This window comes from Oncorhynchus keta, chromosome 5, assembly GCF_023373465.1.
Source record: "Oncorhynchus keta strain PuntledgeMale-10-30-2019 chromosome 5, Oket_V2, whole genome shotgun sequence".
Classification (NCBI taxonomy): domain Eukaryota; kingdom Metazoa; phylum Chordata; class Actinopteri; order Salmoniformes; family Salmonidae; genus Oncorhynchus; species Oncorhynchus keta.
In genome coordinates, this window is record NC_068425.1 from 761,182 (window position 1) to 767,648 (window position 6,467).

The window sequence follows — 6,467 nt, forward strand, 5'->3', positions numbered from 1 at the left end:
CATCTTGGTGTTTTGTGTGTTGGAGCGAGTGGAAAATCCCACTCTTCCTGTCCTCTTAATCTTCTCGAATGGACAGATGAATGAATATGCATTCACCTTTCCATTAATGCAGGTGAATGACGAGAAGGGCCGCGTTATATTATTGAAATCCAGGCTGTATCACAACCAGCCGTGATTGGGAGTCTCGTAGTGCGGCGCACACTTGGCCCAGCGTCGTCCGGGTTAGGCTGGTGTAGGTCGTCATTGTAAATAAGAATGTATTCTTAACTGACTTGCCTAGTTAAATAAAGGTTACATTTAAAAAATATGCCCCTCTAGGAAACTCGTAATGCCAAACATACGGTTTACACTAGATTACACAGCCACAAAGTCAAAATTGGCTAGCTTTTTGTCTTAATTTAAGTTTAGGCATAAGGTTTGCAGTGTGTAAATGTCAGGTCAGTGCTTGACTTGGACTGAAATAGTTTCAGGTACTCATTTTGGATGACGGTACTGTTTACATTTAGGTGAAGGAGCTCCACAATACGTTTGCTGAGATTCTATAATAGGAACAGAAGCTCAAGCAGTAGAAATGTTATGGTTCCGGTACTTTGCTCCTATGAGCTCCTGCCTAAATCATGCACTGGGTTAAATTTAAAATAAAATTAAGAAGATAAATTGTAGAGAGGTGGGGTTTAGCCATTTTTGTGGCTGTTAACTAGTGACGAAACTAACATAGCAGGTGTAAAAGAAAGACTTCCAACTTCAGTGCGTTCAAGACTACTGAACTCGAGAAATATTTTGAACGGTCATCCATCTCGGAATTTCAGAGCGCCAACCTGGAGATTACTGACGTCATGAGTTGCCCTTTTCTTTGCGAGGGTCTAAGACCTTTTGCAACGCCCACTTCCGCTCAACTTCCTACCCGATACATGTCCTGTAAACTTGATTGTAGCCATACTAGCCTTTAAGTCTCGTATCATTATCTCATTATATTAAGATTTCATTTCTATAGCTTTTCATTTGGATCATTCTTATTAACAATTCTGCTTATCCATTCAGTTAGAGATTTTTGTAATTTGATTGTGTTCTTTGTCTCTTAGCTAGCTAAACTCAGCAAAAAAATAAATATCCTCACGGTCAACTGCGCTTATTTTCAGCAAATGTAACATTTGTATGAACATAAGATTCAACAACTGAGACATAAACTGAACAAGTTCCACAGACCTGTAACTAACAGAAATTGAATAATGTGTCCCTGAACAGGGGGGGGGTCAAAAGAAAGTCAGTATCTGGTGTGGCCACCAGCTTCATTAAGTTATGCAGTGCATCTCCTCCTCATGGACTGCACCAGATTTGCCAGTTCCTGCTGTGAGATGTTACCCCCCTCTTCCACCAGGCACCTGCAAGTTCCCAGACATTTCTGGGAGGAATGGCCCTAGCCCTCACCCTCTGATCCAACAGGTCCAAGCCGTGCTCAATGGGATTGAGATCCGGCCTCTTCGCTGGCCATGGCAGAACACTGACATTCCTGTCTTGCAGAAAATCACGCACAGTATTAGCAGTATGGCTGGTGGCATTGTAATGCTCTAGGGTCATGTCAGGAGGAGCCTGCAGGAAGGGTACCACACGAGGGAGGAGGATGTCTTCCCTGTAACGCACAGCGTTGAGATTGAGCTTGTTGTCATTGCAGGCAGTCCGATGATGCTGTGACACACCGCCCCAGACCATGACGGACCATCCACCTCCAAATCGATCCCACTCCAGAGTACAGGCCTCGGTGTAACGCTCAATCCTTTGACGATAAACGCGATTCCGACCATCACCCCTGGTGAGACAAAACCGCAACTCGTCAGTGAAGAGCACTTTTTGCCAGTCCTGTCTGGTCCAGCGACGGTGGGTTTGTGCCCATAGGCGACGGTATTGCCGGTGATGTCTGGTGAGGACCTGCCTTACAACAGGCCTACCAGCCCTCAGTCCAGCCTCTCAGCCTATTGCGGACAGTCTGAGCACTGATGGAGGGATTGTGCATTCTTGTTGTTGCCATCCTGTACCTGGCCCGGGTATCCTGGAAGGATATTGACCTCATCCCGTCAGTTGAGGATGCCTGGAAATTCTTTAAAAGTAACTTCCTCACCATCTTAGACAAGCATGCTCCGTTCAAAAAATGCAGAACTAAGAACAGATATAGCCCTTGGTTCACTCCAGACCTGACTGCCCTTGACCAGCACAAAAACATCCTGTGGCAGACTGCAATAGCATCGAATAGTCCCCGCGATATGCAACTGTTCAGGGAAGTCAGGAACCAATACACGCAGTCAGTCAGGAAAGCAAAGGCCAGCTTTTTCAAGCAGAAATTTGCATTCTGTAGCTCTAACTCAAGGTTCTGGGACACTGTAAAGTCCATGGAGAATAAGAGCATCTCCTCCCAGCTGCCCACTGCACTGAGGCTAGGTAACATGGTCACCACCGATAAATCCATGATCATCAAAAACTTCAACAAGCATCTCTCAACGTCTGGCCATGTCTTCCTCCTGGCTACTCCAACCTCGGCCAACAGCCCCCCCGCAGCTACTCGCCCAAGCCTCTCCAGGTTCTCCTTTCCCCAAATCCAGATAGCAGATGTTCTGAAAGAGCTGCAAAACCTGGCCCCGTACAAATCAGCTGGGCTTGACAATCTGGACCCTCTGTTTCTGAAACTATCCGCCGCCATTGTCGCAACCCCTATTACCAGCGTGTTCAACCTCTCTTTCATATCGTCTGAGATCCCCAAGGATTGGAAAGCTGCGGCAGTCATCCCCCCTTCAAAGGGGGAGACACCCTGGACCCAAACTGTGAGACCTATATCCATCCTGCCCATCTCAGGTCTTCGAAAGCCTAGTCAACAAACAGATCACTGACCATCTCGAATCCCACCGTACCTTCTCCGCTGTGCAATCTGGTTTCCGAGCCGGTCACGGGTGCACCTCAGCCACGCTCAAGGTACTAAACGATATCATAACCGCCATCGATAAAAGACAGTACTGTGCAGCAGTCTTCATCAACCTGGCCAAGGCTTTCGACTCTTGTCAATCACCCCATTCTTATCGGCAGACTCAGTAGCCTCGGTTTTTCTAATGACTGCCTTTCCTGGTTCACCAACTACTTTGCAGACAGAGTTCAGTGTGTCAAATCGGAGGGTATGTTGTCCGGTCCTCTGGCGGTCTCTATGGGGGTGCCACAGGGTTCAATTCTCGGGTCGACTCTATTCTCTGCATATATCAATGATGTTGCTCTTGCTGCGGGCGATTCCCTGATCCACCTCTACGCAGACGACACCATTCTGTATACTTCCGGCCCGTCCTTGGACACTGTGCTATCTAACCTCCAAACGAGCTTCAATGCCATACAACACTCTTTCCGTGGCCTCCAACTGCTCTTAAACATTAAACGTCACCCCGCTCCTCCGCTCTCTCCACTGGCTTCCAGTTGAAGCTCGCATCCGCTACAAGACCATGGTGCTTGCCTACGGAGCTGTGAGGGGAACGGCACCTCAGTACCTCCAGGCTCTGATCAGTCCCTACACCCAAACAAGGGCACTGCGTTCATCCACCTCTGGCCTGCTCGCCTCCCTACCACTGAGGAAGTACAGTTCCCGCTCAGCCCAGTCAAAACTGTTCGCTGCTCTGGCTCCCCAATGGTGGAACACACTCCCTCACGACGCCAGGACAGCGGAGTCAATCACCACCTTCCGGAGACACCTGAAACCCCACCTCTTTAAGGAATACCTAGGATAGGATAAAGTAATCCCCCCTTAAAAGATTTAGATGCACTATTGTAAAGTGGCTGTTCCACTGGATGTCATAAGGTGAATGCACCAATTTGTAAGTCGCTCTGGATAAGAGCGTCTGCTAAATGACCTAAATGTAATGTAAATGTTAAACGCTAGTAAAACCAGATGCATGCTTTTCAACCGTTCGCTGCCTGCACCCGCACGCCCGACTAGCATCACCACCCTGGATGGTTCCGACCTAGAATATGTGGACATCTATAAGTACCTAGGTGTCTGGCTAGACTGTAAACTCTCCTTCCAGACTCATCTTTCTATTCCGCAACAAAGCCTTCTTCACTCACGCCGCCAAACTCACCCTAGTAAAACTGACTATCATACTGATCCTCGACTTCGGCGATGTCATCTACAAAATAGCTTCCAATACTCTACTCAGCAAACTGGATGCAGTTTATCACAGTGCCATCCGTTTTGTTACTAAAGCACCTTATACCACCCACCACTGCGACCTGTATGCTCTATTCGGCTGGCCCTCGCTACATATTCGTCGCCAGACCCACTGGCTCCAGGTCATCGACAAGTCCATGCTAGGTAAAGCTCCGCCATGTCACGATGGCAACACCCACCCGTTGCACGCGCTCCAGCAGGTGTATCTCACTGTTCATCCCTAAAGCCAACACCTCATTTGGCCGCCTTTCCTTCCAGTTCTCTGCTGCCTGTGACTGGAACGAATTGCAAAAATCGCTGAAGTTGGAGACTTATCTCCCTCACCAACTTTAAACATCTGCTATCTGAGCAGCTAACCGATCGCTGCAGCTGTACATAGTCCATTGGTAAATAGCCCACCCAATTTACCTACCTCATCCCCATACTGTTTTTATTTATTTACTTTTATGCTCTTTTGCACACAAGTATCTCTACCTGCACATGACCATCTGATCATTTATCACTCCAGTGTTAATCTGCTAAATTGTAATTATTCGCCTACCTCCTCATGCCTTTTGCACACAATGTATATAGACACTTTTTTCTGTGTTATTGACTTGTTTATTGTTTACTCCATGTGTAACACTGTGTTGTCTGTTCACACGCTATGCTTTATCTTGGCCAGGTCGCAGTTGTAAATGAGAACTTGTTCTCAGCTAGCCTACCGAGTTAAATAAAGGTGAAATCAAATAAATAAAAAAAGCATGAGAAATGGTTTTTAAACCTAAGTTATCTTTGAAAGAAAGGGTCCTGAAAAAGGGACATTTCTTTTTTTACTGAGTTTATTACCACGCTAACTAGTAAGGTGGCTAGCAATTCGTCAACACCCCCGTCCCTTACCAACCATGGCACTGTTTTACTCAAGGAGCTTGCAAGAGCTGCCAAAGATAACAGTAACGGATGTATATCGTCTGGCCAAGACCAGTAGCAAAGCACCGACCTCCAAGTTGAAAAAAGGATTCAAACTTTGTCTCCAGTTACCTTTTCAACTATGAAGGTAAGTTTTTCCAATTTGCCTATCAGACCAGACAAGGACGTTTATTCAAAGCTGTAACGTAGTTTAAGACATGCATTTTACAGTAGCTCGCTAACATTTCTCATTTTTTATTCCAAACTGTTTTCGAACAGGGACAAAGTGATGAGAGGTCAGCATAGGGGCTTGCTGCTACAGGTCCATGAGGAAAAATGAGAAACCACAGTTTGAGTGTAGGGTGAAAAGTCAGCTGTTTGTGAGACTACATGCCGGTTACACAGTCAGAGATGAAGCCTCGTCTTAGACTAAGAAGTAACAGTCAATGGAGATCTGCATTAAGAGGCATTGCTTAGTCTAGGACTAGGCTTAACCCATGTCGATGAAACCGTTATTGGTGTAGTAATTGTTCAGTTGTCTTCCTTGCTGTTTATGTATGCTCTTATGTTGGACGCATTAGATTCAATTTAAACAAGGGCATACCCTTAATAGAAAAGTTTAAACCTGTATTGCTGTAATGAATTTAGTGGCTGTTGCATGTTTCGCCAGTCATTTCTGTCTGCTGGTCGTGACACACGAGTGATTTTTATAGTCTAATAATTACATTTTTACATCATAGGTTGTACTTAAGCCCTAAGAACCTGTAACAATGACACATCACTGTTCATGTGTTGCTGGCACTGCATTATGCAACCACAGTTGCATTACTATTCCAGTCTGCACACAATTCCCAGATGGGAACACCAGTCGTCCCACCTGTGCACAGCTGCACAGAGGCCTAGCAGCAGTGGCATAAGCCAAGAACTATGGCATGTTTTAATAGCTATACCACATAACATCATATGGTTATAATAATGTCATAATGCTAATAAATTATTTAATGAAAACATAAATTGTATCATGATTAGATTTAGAATAGTGCCCCTGTACTATCTTTTTACAGGGTCTGCAACCTGGGCCCATAGGAAAAATGACCATCACCAAGTGCATGGCAGAAGGAGGGATTAGGTGAGTATTACCTAGTAGCTGGTCATATTCTATTACACTTTGACTATATGCAATGATTTAATTTCAGGTGGTTTTCAAGTACATTGTTTAGATTTGCTAACCACAGCGGCTGCTGTACACTACAGCACCCTTCTTGGAACACTCCCTGACCTCTCAGTTTTACAGATAGAAGAGGCAAAGCATTACATGGGCTTGCTCCTACCTATCTCTCTGATTTGGTCCTGCCGTACATACCTACACGTACGCTACGGTCAC